This window comes from Gopherus flavomarginatus, chromosome 1, assembly GCF_025201925.1.
Source record: "Gopherus flavomarginatus isolate rGopFla2 chromosome 1, rGopFla2.mat.asm, whole genome shotgun sequence".
Taxonomy (NCBI): domain Eukaryota; kingdom Metazoa; phylum Chordata; order Testudines; family Testudinidae; genus Gopherus; species Gopherus flavomarginatus.
Genome location: NC_066617.1, coordinates 371579351 through 371593195, shown reverse-complemented (window position 1 = coordinate 371593195; position 13845 = coordinate 371579351). Strand labels below are relative to the sequence as shown.

Below are 13845 nucleotides of genomic sequence, written 5' to 3'. Positions count from 1 at the left end.
ACAGGGTATGTGGAAGCGAAGGCTGATGAGTGATGCTGAAAGAGATCAGGTGATGGTCAGAGAGAGGAAACTCAGCAACAGAGAGAGTAGTTCTTGGTGATGGAGTGATAAGGTGTTAGGTGTGAGAAGCTTTTCACACTTTGAATTTCAGAATAGTGAGCTCAGCCAAACGGAGACAGCGCACACTTGATTAACAAGGAGTTATTGCTTCCCCTTCTGGTCATTCTGGTTTAAAGTCAGTGGTCCTAGGAAATCACCTTCTGCAGGTGTATTTGCCCATTTTATCACGAAGTTCTTTAGTTTTAGCCCCATAAATGATAGGCCCATAAATGATACATCTGAAGAAGTGGGTATTCACCCACGAAAGCTCATGCTCCAAAACGTCTGTTAGTCTATAAGGTGCCACAGGATTCTTTGCTGCTATAAATGATAGGGTTGAGCATGGGTGGGAGGAGGAAATAGAGGTTGGCCAAGATGATGTGAACCTGTGGAGCGATGCCCTGACCGAACCGATGTGTTAGAGTGGAGAAGAGGAAGAGAGGATAAGACATCAGCATCACAATGAGGTAGGCTGTGCAGGTGTTGAGGGCTTTCTGGTGGGCTTTCTTGGAGGAGATTCTGAGGACAGTCCTGATAATCAGACTCTATGACAGGGCAATGAGAGTCAGGTCTAACATGATGATTACAAACGCCATCATCAAACCATACGTCCAGTTGACTGTGATGTCTCCACATGACATCTTCGCCACAGCCATGTGGTTACAGTACGTGTTGGGGATAATGCGGTTGGCACAGAATGGCTGCCTGCTCAGGAGCAGGGGCAGGGGTAGAATGAGGAGAACAGCTCTTATCAAACCCACTAGTCCTAGCTTAGCTATTTGTGTATTGGTGAGGATGGTGGCGTATCTCAGAGGGTTACATATGGCAACATAGCGATCAAAGGCCATTGTCAAGAGGATGGCTGAGTGCATCATAGAAACCCCATGAAGGAAGAACATCTGGGTGAGGCAGCCACTCAAAGTAATGTCTTTCAAACTGAACCAAAATAAACACAGTGCCTTTGGCACAACAGAGATAGACGTGCCAATGTCTGTGAGCGCCAGCATGCAGAGTAGCAGGTACAGCAGCTTGTGCAGAGTCTGCTCTTTGCCTACAACAAACAGAACTGTGAAATTTCCCAATAGGCCAATAATGCAGAACGTAGAGAATGGGATGGAGATCCAGTTGTGGGCAGCTTCCAGGCCAGGGATCCTCGTTAGGATGAATATTGAAGGGTCAGAGGGGCTGAGGTTGAAAATTGACATGAGATGTTGAATTGGGCTCAGAAATGCTCAAGGTTCCTGTGAAGGGGGAGGTGCATTGAGAGAAAGGTTACAAGGTTTAAAAAAAATATGATAAATATTTTATAAGTATTAACAATCTACAAATGGGGGTGAACAGTGAGATGGCAACATTTACAGATGGCATCAGATTATTTAGGTCATGGTCAAGGCCAGAGAAGTCCTCAGAAGGAGCTAACCAAGCTAGGTGAATGGGCTGCATGATGGCATATATACTTTGAAGTCAGTAACTGAAACATTTATGCCCGTATGAAGGAAAAAAATTGAACTCCTCAAACACATTATTAGGTTCTAATTTAACTGTATGAACTCAGGAGAGGGACCTGGGTGTCATGTAACTCAGCCTTGTGAAAACCTTTTCACTTTGCAAGAATGGACAGAAACTGAGCAAAACGTTGGGATGCAGGAGGCATGGAATTGGGGACTCATACAAACAATATAATGCCATGAGATCAGTCAGCTAATATTTCACCTTCTTATGGACTCCTATTTGTAGTACTAGGCACCCTTCTCACAAAAGATGTTGAAGAACTAGAGGGTTTCAGGGAACAATCTAGATCCCGAGTTAACTCTCATATGGAAAGGTGTTGAAAAGACTGACATTGTTATCTTAGAACTGAGATGAATTAGAGGGGAAATGAGAAAAGTCTATCAAATACTAGCTGCTAGAGAGTACATCAAAAATGTGTTCTCCCAGTATCCTAACACAAGATCAATAGGACATTCAATTAAACTGAAATGTGGCACATTCGAAACAGACACAAAGACTGCTTTCCTCACTCAGCATCTAATTAGAATGAGGAACTGATTGCCACAGGAGGTAGTTGATTCAGTAAGAATCAGGAAGGGTTTGGACATTTTTATGGATGGTAAAACTATCTAGTTGCAACAGATACAGCTAAAGAAATATTTTGGAAAGCCTGGATGCCCACGTATTTCAGGACACAAACTTGTCTCTACCTGTTAGGTATTAGGGTTGTGTGACAGGGTGCTGGGCAGGAACTCCTGAGCCAGCACTCTGTCACTCCAGCTCCTATTAAGGAAGGTAAATTGGAGCTGACTAGAGAAACCTGCACCTGACTGGTGAATGGGAAGCAGATACCGTCCTAATTCACCAGGGGCTACATACAGGCCCAGAGGCAGGAACCCAGGGATGGGAACCAGAGAGTGGAAGGAGAACAGTAACTCTTCCTCCTGGGTGCTGAAACTGAGAAGTCCTTCAGGATGAAAATCTATGCTATAGATGATGAGAAGGTGATTGCAGTACCAAAGGGGGCCCTATTACAGGATGATATCCTCATGTCACCCCCCACTGCTTTTTTTTTTACACCTTTTACTACATCATCTTTCCTGAAATGTGGCACCCAGAACTGGGCACAATACTCCAGTTGAGGCCTATCAGCACAGAGTAGAGAGGAAGAATTACTTCTTGTGTCTTGCTTTCAACACTCCTGTTAATACATTCCAGAATGATGTTTGCTTTTTTTGCAACAGCATTACGCTGTTGACTCATATTTAGCTTTTGCTCCACTATCATCCTGAGATCCCTTTCTGCTGTACTCTTTCTTAGCCAGACATTTCTCATTCTGTATGGGTGCAACTGTTTGTTCCTTCTTTGCATTTGTCCTTATTGAATTTCATCCTATTTACCGCAGACCATTTCTACAGTTTGTCCAGATCATTTTGAATGATAATCCTATCCTCCAAATCACTTGCAGTCCCTCCCAGCTTGGTATCATCTGCAAAGATTATAAGTGTACTCTATGCCATTTTCTCAATATTTGATGAAAGCAGCAAAGAATCCTGTGGCACTTTATAGAATAACAGACCTTTTGGAGCATGAGCTTTCGTGGGTGAATACCCACTTTGTCGGATGCATCCGACAAAGTGGGTATTCACCCACGAAAGCTCATTCTCCAAAAAGTCTGTTATTCTATAAGGTGCCACAGGATTCTTTGCTGCTTTTACAGATCCAGACTAACACTGCTACCCCTCTGATAATTAACATTCAACAACCACTGGAAATGGAACTGAGTAAAAGTTGTGAGACCCACGCTGAAGTTCTGTGTCTTGGCAGGGCAAATGGACCCTGTGACACCCCCCCTCGTGCCCCGCCCCAAACATACTCGGGACCAGGAAAGGTCTCAGCCCTGGCCTAGGATCAACAATCACAAACAAAAATTGAATTTCAACAGTGCTGCCCAACTTTCTGTGTATATGCCACTCAGTCCCCCCCTCAACACCTAGGGCTGCTCAGCTCTCCCTGTACACCCCTGCCTGCCCCACTATCATCACTACCAGGATGATTTATCTGGGGATTGGTCCTGCTTTGAGCAGAGGGTTGGACTAGATAACTCCTGAGGTCCCTTCCAACCCTGATATTCTATGATTTTATGATTCATCAGCACTGCTTGTCTATCCCTTTACACCCGGCTCCCCACAATATAACCCTCAGGGTAGCTTTCCAGCCTGTGTTCATTCCACACGCTGCCCCACAACCCCCAGTACTGGCCACTTATTCATGTACACCCCTCTATCATCACAATTTACCACCCTGCCACACACAGACACCCCTCACCCAGTACCAAAACCAAGTGCTAAACCCCGTAGAAATACCTCCACAGATGAGGTTAAACTCAGTGTCTGCCTGCACTGGGGAAAAGGGGGAAATCGGCCTGAACTGCCTTTCTGGTCATGAAGGGAACCCCAGCAGCAGCTCACCATGCCCACGTTAGGAGAGAGGGACAGGCCCAGAAGAAGGTTGAGAGGATGTGGAAATTAAAAGGAGCCTTTCCTGAAAAAAATTGTTATCCTAATTGTTCTGATCCTGTAAGTCTGAGATTTCAGCAACTCTCCTGTCAGTTCTTCTTTGGTCCAAACAAGTTCACCCTTGCTTAGAGGCAACAGGACGACTACAGTTGAAGTCACTGGAAGTTCATGGTCAGTATAAATAAGGCCATTTATTTAAGTCTCTACAGGGGGATTGACGTTGAACTCTTGGCCATATTCAGAGTTTTACCGCTGATCTCAATGGGACCAGATTCCCCCTTATTGTTTAAATTTCAGCTCTGAGCTGCTCCAGGACCTGCCACAGAGAGCACACTTCTGCTAGGGCACTCAGTTTATGTGGCATTCTGAGACCAGGCATGAAAGATGGAGATTTTGAAACACACAGGGGACCTGATTTTGCTCTTAGGGAGGCCAGTGTCAGTCTGGAGTGACCCATTGAAGGCAGAATGTGAGAACAGAATCTGGACAGTGTGTGACCCATTCTTGTTGTGAATCCTCTGGTAACATCGATACCCATGGCAGAGGCTTTGGCTGTGCCAGATAACACCACAGTGAAGTTGCTGAATTGGAAAAATTGAACGAATCAGGGGAAAAACCACACAGCCCAAAAAAGGAAGCTACTGAGTCAGACAGAAAGATACAGTAAAAGACAAGCAACTGATCTTAAAAACAAACATTCGTCTAAACTAGTTACAATAAATGTGTAGTTCCACTTTTACTAGGTAAATCCCTTGATGTTTCTGACAATACTGAACAGTTCAAGTCATCGTGCTGGTGAATTCCTGTCCAGATCGTTCTTGACGTGAACCCTAGAACCCTTCCTGAGCCCTTACCACTAACTTCTAGGCCAAAACAGGCAACTCACCAAAATCCCATTCAGCAGAGAGAGCAAATATCCTTACGGCAACAGGAAAGCAGAGCCCTGAGAATCAGCGTATGAATCTGATGTGTCTGAGACTCGGTGTGCTGGACAGCAACCTTTATGATTCCCCAGTACAGTTCTTGCGGACTCTCAGATTGGCGGGACTCCCAGACAATTCCCTCGGCTCCATGAGCAGTGGGAAGAGCAGGAAACAGACCATGGAGAACTTCCTGAGAGCCCTCCCCCAGGAGTGAAGAAATTATTTGCTAATACTGGGGGTTCAGATTATCAAGGCAAACTGAGTCTTGGAGTCTGTGCAGCCTAGCAATTGGTGATGGCTGTCTTCTTTGTGTGCCATCTGCACAATGTGTGGGAATGCTGCCACAGGATACGGGACCAAAAGCCATTTTCAATAGATCGTAGAAGTTTAGTGCTGCATACCACTCATGCAGTTGTAATATCCAATCCATTAGGTTCTGAAAAGTCACTGCCACCATGTGGAGACCAGATGGCGTGATCCTGAATTAATGCAGGCCAAAAAGTGGAAAAGTCTTTTTTCTCCCAGGATTCTGGCATCAAAGGTTTTACCAGTATCCCTTTGTGAGGTCTGAAGTGGGTATAAAACTGGCAGCTCCCAACTGTTATTATAGTTCATCTACTCTCTGCATCGGGTAAGCATCCAATTTCAATACAGTGTTGATCTTTCAGAAATCGATGCAGAAACAGATTGTATTGTCCTGCATCAGAACTGTTACTGTGGGATTTCTCCTCTCACTTTTCGATTTCTTCACTGCTCCCATGACCAAAATGACCTGAAGTTCATCTCACATGGTATCCCACATTTCATGAGGGAACAGCCATAGAGTTTACCTAATCCGTTGCCCTGGGATTATTTCACTAGGGTGGTATTTTAGATAGGTGTGCCCTGCTGGGGTGAGAACACGGTGGTAAAAGAAACAAACAACTGTAACATCTGGCTTTTTTTCCAGCTACAGTCACTTCCCCATGCCCGGTGCCAGGTGCCTGGTGAACTAATTTGGGCTCCGGATATATGAGTGTGACACATTTTCACCCCCAGGGTGCAGTCTGGGAGCTAAGGGAACTGCTGCACCCCTCTAACCACCCACCTGGGGTGGACCTTGTTCACACTGCTTTGCTGGTTATTTCTCCTCTCCCAACCCTGTTATCACCCAACACGACAGCAGATGGCGCCACACATTCAACTGAGCTATCTGAGGGCTTACCTAAACCACCCAAATACAAAAAGCAGATACCAGTCAATTTGCCAGCTCCCCAGGCTCACATCCCTGATGGAAGAAAAAACACAGAATTATACTCTCTTGCACTGCACAGGTATCTGTACAATGTAAGCTCATTAACAGAGTTCGCCCTCCACGGGATGTGGGAAGGATAAGCAAGAAGCCTGTCTTAACCAAGCCGGGATTGTCCACAGACACGTCCCTCATAGGCACGCAGGTTTAGATAAAACAAAAAATAAATGTATCTACACAAAGATAAGATTTTAACTGATTGTAAGTGATAGCAAACCTATCAAAGCAGAGTACCTAGCAAATAAACAAAACCACATACTAAGTCTAAGATATTAAACAGATTGGATCTGAATCATCCATTTTTCACCTTGGCTGGTGATACAAGCAGTCCACCAGGTTTCCGTACACAAACTAGAAATCCTTTTAGCCTGGGACCAGCACTTCCCCCAGTTCAGTATTTGTTCCTCAGGTGTTTCCAGGAACTCTTTTGTGTGGGGAGTGAAGACACTAGATGATGTCACACCCCACATTATATAGTTTTAACATGTGGTGGGAATCTTGTCTTTCCAAAACAATTCCCAGACCAGTTTGTGGAAAAATATAGGTACCCAAAATGGAGTTGAGTGTCCTGTGGTCTGGTCACATGCCCTTGCATGGACTGCAAAGTCATAGCAGCCAATATTTATAGGCTGTCTGGTGCTTTCTCAGGAAGGCTCACCAGGTTAGAGATGAGCTTCTCATAAAGCCTATTGGTTCCCCTAATGGCCCAGTACCCCAGATAGGCCCTTCAGAACCAGCTGTCTAAAGTAGAAGCATTTTGCCTAGTGGATGTCACACAGGTGTAACTACATTTGAAATACAGTTTCTTAGTCAATATTCATACTTCAGATACAAAAATGATATATGCATACAATAGGATAATCCTTTTCAGCAAATCATAACTTTTTCTATAACACCTGACAAGACATATCATGTACAAAATGTATCACATATGTTATGTTTATATCATAATCATACAACTATGAAGAACAGGGGATGGAGCATCACGAGGTTCTGAAGAGGATCCCCTCCAAGCTTTTAAAAGATTCACATGATAACAAGTTTGATATAGGAGGAATGATAGCACATTCAAAAACATAATCTCAACTAGACAGACAAAATGATAGGGTTTAAATTAGCTGTTACCACTTAAGAAAGAGATCTTGGGGTCATTGTAGATTGTTCTCTGAAAACATCTGATTATGTTTTCCAATGTGGATTACTTTGCATTTCTCAACACGGAATTTCATCTGCCATTATCTGTCATTTTGTTGCTCAGTCACTCAATTTTGAGAGATCCTTTTGTAGCTCTTTGCAATCTTTCTGGTACTTAACTATCTTCAGTAGTTTTGCATCCTGTGCATTTTGCCACCTCACTCTATACCCCTTGTTTCCAGATAATTTCTGAATATGTTGAATAGAACTGTTCCCAGTACAGACTCCTGAGGGACACCACTATTTTCCTCTCTCCATTCTGAAAACTGGCCATCTATTCCTACCCTTTGTTTTGTATCTTTTAACCAGTTATCTATCCATGAGTGGACCTTCCCTCTTATCCCAAGACCGCTTACTTTGCTTAAGAGCCTTTTTATAAGGGACCTTCTAAAAGGCTTTTTGGAAATCTAAGTACAATATATCTACTGGATCCCCCTTATCCTCATGCTTTTTGACCCCCTCAAAGAATTGTAGTAGATTTGGGAGGCATGATTTTCTCTTCACAAAAAACATGTTGACTATTCCCCAACAAATTATATTTATATGTGTTTGACAATTTTGTTCTTTACTATAATTTCAACCATTTGCCCAGTACTGAAGTCAGGCTTATTGGACTGTAATTGCTAGGATCACCTCTGGAGTCCTTTAAAAAATTGGCATCTTATTATCTGTCCTGCAGTCATTTGGTACAGAATCTCATTTAAATGATAGATTACATATTACAGTTAGTAGTTCTGCAATTTTCCTTTGGAACTCTTGAGTGAATCCCATCTGGTCCTGGTGACTCAGTACTGTTTAATTTGTCAATTTGTTTCTAAATCTCTTCTAATGACACCTTGATCTGGGACAATTTCTCAGATTTGGCACCTAAAAAGAATGGTTCAGGTTTTGGAATCTCCTTCACTTTCTGAGCCATGAAGGCCAATGCAACAAATTTATTTAGTTTGTCCATGATGGTCTTATTGTGCTTGAGTGCTCCTTTAGCATCTTCATCATCCAGTGATCTCACCAACTGATTAGCAGGCTTCCTTCTTCTGATATACTTAAAATATAATTTTTACTGTTACTTTTTGAGTTTTTGTCTAGTTGTTCTTCAGATTCTTTTTTGGCCTTCCTAATTATATTTGAACACTTAAATCCAATTGAGGAAAATAGAAAGGACCAAAAATCTTTAGCAAATTAACTTCCACCTTTGTAAAGGATTCCTTTCTTCCTTTCTCTGCTTCTTCTACTTTGTTTTCCATCCGTGGTGGCACTTTTTTGGTCCTCTAACAAAGTTTTTTTAGTTTGGGGTACACATTTAAATTGAGTGCCTCTTCCAGTGTCTTTAAAATTTTCCATTCATCTTGCAGGGATTTCATTTTTTCATTATACCTTTTAATTTCTGTTTAACTAACTTCCTCATTTTTGTGTACTTCCCCTTTCTCAGATTAAATGCTACAGTGACGGTGTTTCCCCCCGACCAATAGTGATGTTAGATTATATTATTTTTTGTCACTATTACCAAATGGTCCAGCTATATTCACCACTTGGAGCAGATCTTGTGCTCCACTTAGGATAAATCAGAAATTGCCTCTCCTCTTGTGGATTCCAGGATCAGCTACTCTAAGAAGTAGTTGTTACGGTGTCAAGACACTTTATCTCTGCATTATGGCCTGATTAGACATGTGCCCAGCCAATATGGGGATAGTTGAAATCCCCCACTATTACTGGGTTTTTAATGTATATAGCCTCTCTAATCTCCTTGAGCATTTCACGGTCACTATCACCATCCTGGTCAGGTGATATCCCTACTGCTACACTCTTATTATTCAAGCATAGAACTATTATCCATACAGATTCTATAGCATGGTTTAATTCATTTAAGATTTTTATTTCATTCGATTCTATGCTTTCATATATAGCACCACTCCACCACCAGCATGACCTGCTCTGCCCTTCCGATATATTTTGTTCTCTGTTATTTACTGTTTCCCATTGATTATCCTCATTCCACAAAGTTTCTGTGATGCTTATTATATCTATATCCTCATTTAACACAAGGTACTCAGAATCATCCATCCTGTTTAGACTGCTAGCATTGGTATATAAGCACCTGAAAATGGCCACTCTTTAGCTGTCTGCCATTATGTGATGTAGTTGAATGGGACTCATCTTCATTTCTTATCAGATCCTACTTGTATTTTATCATCTTCCATCCTCTATTTTTACTAAGATATAGAGAATCTCCATTAACAGATGTCTGAGTCTTTCTCCTTGAATCTGACTGGGAACTATTAACATCTGGAGTACTGTGTCCAGTTTTGGGCCCCACACTACAAAAAGGATGTGGAAAAATTGGAAAGAGCCCAGCGGAGGGCAAGAAAAATGATTAGGGGTTCTGGAGCACATGATTTATGAGGAGAGGCTGAGGGAACTGGGGGTTTGGCTACACTTGCCGTTGTGCAGCGCTGGAAGTTAAAGGTGTCTTTGTACAGCTGAATAGGAAAAGCGCTGCAATCTGCCCACAATAACAGCTACCAGCGCACTGTCGTGGCCACATTTGCAGCACCCGCAGCAGCATTGGGAGCGGTGCATTATGGGCAGCTATCCCAGCTTTCAAGTGACTGCAACCTGCTTTTCAAAAGGGCAGGGTGGAGTGTGACAGGGAGCGTGGGGGAAAGAGAGAGTGGGGTTTTGGAGCCGGCACTGTGTCAGCAGCTGCAAGTTCTGACCCCCTCCCTCACCCCCTCTCGCTCACTGAAAGCAAATAGCCTTCTTTGTTTTTTTCCTCACAGACCAGATGAGCAGCATCCCCAAAACAGATCCCCCCTCCCTCCCGCTCGCCGTGCTGCTTCTCTCCTCAAGCCCCCTCTCTTCAAGCAAACACTAGCTGTGGGCGTTCCAAAGGGAGCTCATTTACAGCAAACAGGAGCTGTGTTTGGTTTTTTGATAAGCAGGTCCCGGAGCCCCAAGTTCACAACAAAACAAACAGAGGCATCACAGCAAAACAAAGAGAGTTATCTTTACTTAAAAGCATTATGGGAAGGTTCCGGAGGTCAGTTACAGCGTAGTAAGATTATTCTCTGTTTACACTGGCACCCCAGCGCTGCAGCACCAGTGCTGTTCTCTTTATTCCTCTCGTCAAGGTGGAGTACATGCAGCACTGTAGCCAGGGAGATACAGCGCTGTATGTGCCTTGCCAGTGTGGATGGGGAGTGAGTTACAGCGCTGTAAAGCCACCACCAGCGCTGTAACTCTCAAGTGTAGCCAAGGCCTGGGATTATTTAATCTGCAGAATAGAAGAATGAGGGGGAATTTGATAGCTACTACCTGAAAGGGGGTTCCAAAGAGGATGGATCTAAACTGTTCTCAGTGGTAGCAGATGGCAAAACAAGGAGTAATGGTCTCAAGTTGCAATGGGGGAGGATTAGGTTAGATATTAGGAAAAAATCTTTTTCACTAGGAGGCTGGTGAAGCACTGGAATGGGTTCCCTAGGGAGGTGGTGGAATCTCCTTCCTTAGAGGTTTTTAAGGTCAGGCTTGACAAAGCCTTGGCTGGGATGATTTAGTTGGGGATTGGTCCTGCTTTGAGCAGGGGGTTGGATTAAATGATCTTCCGAGGTCCCTTCCAACTCTGATATTCTATGTTTCTATGATTCTAGTAATGTGTCCCCAGCACGAAAGCTGCCAAGACTGACACAGAATTGATGGGTGTGGTTTCAGAGCTCAATATAACCTCATTCCTCATCTTGTGCTGCCCCTTGATATGGATCAGCTGTTGGAGACTAGGACTACTGAAAATGTCAGCCTGAGTTCTTCAGCCCCCTCATATCAGTCCCATCCATGAGAGCTGGGATACTCCTTGTTCTGCCACAGGGTTATAACAGACTGCAATAGTCATCTAGTGTAACCCCCTGCCAAGTTGAAGGATTTATTGTGTCAAAGACAGATGGCTATCCATCTGCCTTTCGAAAACCTCCAGGGACGAAGCTTCCACAACCTCCATAGGCAGTCTGTTCCATTGTCCTACTGTTCATACAGTTAGGAAGTTTTTCTTGAGATTTAATCTAAATATGCTATTCGGAGTTTTTCCACCAGCCCAGGGAGTTCTTGACCTTGGTGGGCAGTGCCAGAAATTTGTCTAGTCTGTCTCTGGTCTGTAGATCGAGCTGAACCACAAATGGAGGCGGCATCTGAAGCCTGACATGAGGTATCATCACTGTGCCAGCCACCATATGCCCCAGGAGTTGGAGGCAGTGTCTGTCTGATATTTGAGGATTATTTTGCATTGTCTCTCTGAGCATGACCAAGAAGAGCAATTTGTGCTGAGGCAAGAGCGCTTTGGCCTGTAATGAGTCAAAGTTGGTCCCTCTGTACTCTAGGCTCTGTACAGGGGTGAAGGTTGATTTTTGGATGCTGATCTGCAGACCCAATTCCATAAAGAAATCTAATGCAGTGTTGGTGCAACCTGACAGGCCTTCTTGAAGGAGCAGGCTGTGAGGGGACAATCTTCTAAGTAGGGGTACATCATGATCCCTTGGGAGCACAGGTGAGCTGCCACTCCTGAGAGGACCTGAGAGAATACTCTTAGAGCTGATGGTAGCCCAAAGGGGAGTGTTATGTACTGAGAGTGGTCTTGTCCTGAGGTGAATCTGAGGAACCAACTGTAGGACAGTCAGATTGAGATATGGAAATAGGCGTCCTGAAAATCAAGGGCTGAAAACCAGCCTCCCTATTGCAATGCTGGAATAATCATTGCTAGAGAGACCATCTTGAATTGCTGAGCTTTGACAAACATGCTCAGTGATCTGAGGCCTAGGTTGGGTCTCCGACTCCCTTCTCCTGGGGTATTAGGAAATAGCAAGAGTAAAAACCTTTGCCAGGTAGATGTTGAGATGAAAAAGGAATGTGCGCTTTAAGAGCTCAGTGTGCTAACTCACAAAACTCAGATCCAACTGATAACTAGAAGTCTGTGACAGGCATTTGTGAAAATTTGTGCTGCAGTTTCTTGTCACTTGATAGAACAGTAAGGCTTTCCACTTCTTTAGAAGACAGCATAATGTGGGGTTTGGCCTAAAGGTGAATGAGTTCCTGATCCATTGATTACATTTGTCTTTGCCCATTGCAGGAAAGTATTTTTCCGAAACTGCTCTTGCAGATCCCCTAAGTGCCGGACAATTATGTCCTGGATAGTGTCAACTGACAGATCAGCATGCTGTTGTACAACGTCCTCCACTGTTGGAAACATGCAAAGAAATCCCTGCTGCACATATGAAGACCACAGTTCAAGTTTTCTGTCTGACTATTAGCAATGAAAACATTTGCCTCTCGTCCCTGAAGTGACACATTCAGAGAGTTCAGTTGCTCTCCACTTGCAGAGCATTTCTGTGGAACACTTTGGATATCCTTGTTGTCATATCTGGCTGCCATATTCATATTTTTGGTAAGAAAAATATGGAGCTCCTCACACAGTTCACAGAGACTTGTCAGCATCTTGCCCCTGGATAGCTAATGAACTTCTGCATGTAACAACAACTATGTGAAGTTTGCCCCCATCTCTTCACATAAAATGGCAAAAACCCTTGAATTAATCTGGAGCAACTTTATAAAGTTTATAATTATGATTGCAACTGAAAGAACACTGCTGAACTCCTCCGCCATCTTCTTAGCAGCCAATGCCTGAATGTGGATCATATGATTCCAGGTTGCTGGGGAGGGCCACTTCTTGAACATTTGTCACAAGCCCGCTCTGTTGTTCCAGCATAGACCATGCTCCTTTGCTGCAAATTCCAGAACAATTTCCCCAATCAAGGCCTCTGTCCTGGACAAAATTATTTGATAGTTTAAAAGGCTCTTCACCAGTTGCTCGTGTTGGTAGTGGAAGACAAAACAGAAATTCCTTTTTTAAGGCTATTGCTGTAGAAAAATGATTACACACCAGGAGCTGTGAAAGAGGTGACACAGAAGAACCTCAGCCTTGCGAACACCTTGGGAATGGAGGTGACTCTAATTCTGAAATGTTCATAGCTCTGAACAAAACTTTATGGTTGTTCTTTAAAAACTTCAGCTTTGAATATTGACTTATTGCAGCTCTGAAACTTTAGTATGGAGATGAAAAATGCTGTTTTCCCTTTATTGTTAGTAATTTAAGTTTAACCCAGGACTGTCCTCTATTTCCTTTTGTGTGTGTGTGTGTGTGTCTGCTGCTGCCTGGTTGAGTACTTCTGCTTCCATATGAGATGTGTGTTGACTAGTCAGTTCATAACTCTGAGGTTCTACTGTTATTGGAAGCCTCATCTATCTGAACTGAATAATAAGGACTCTGCCAACACTTTCTAGGAACTGC

At 43.5% G+C, this 13845-nt stretch overlaps 1 pseudogene; it reads right to left on the bottom strand.

The window, feature by feature from the left end:
• Window positions 1–253: 253 nt before the first annotated feature.
• LOC127032549 (olfactory receptor 52P1-like) lies at window positions 254–1304 on the bottom strand (annotated as a pseudogene).
• Between the last annotated feature and the right edge of the window lie 12541 nt (window positions 1305–13845).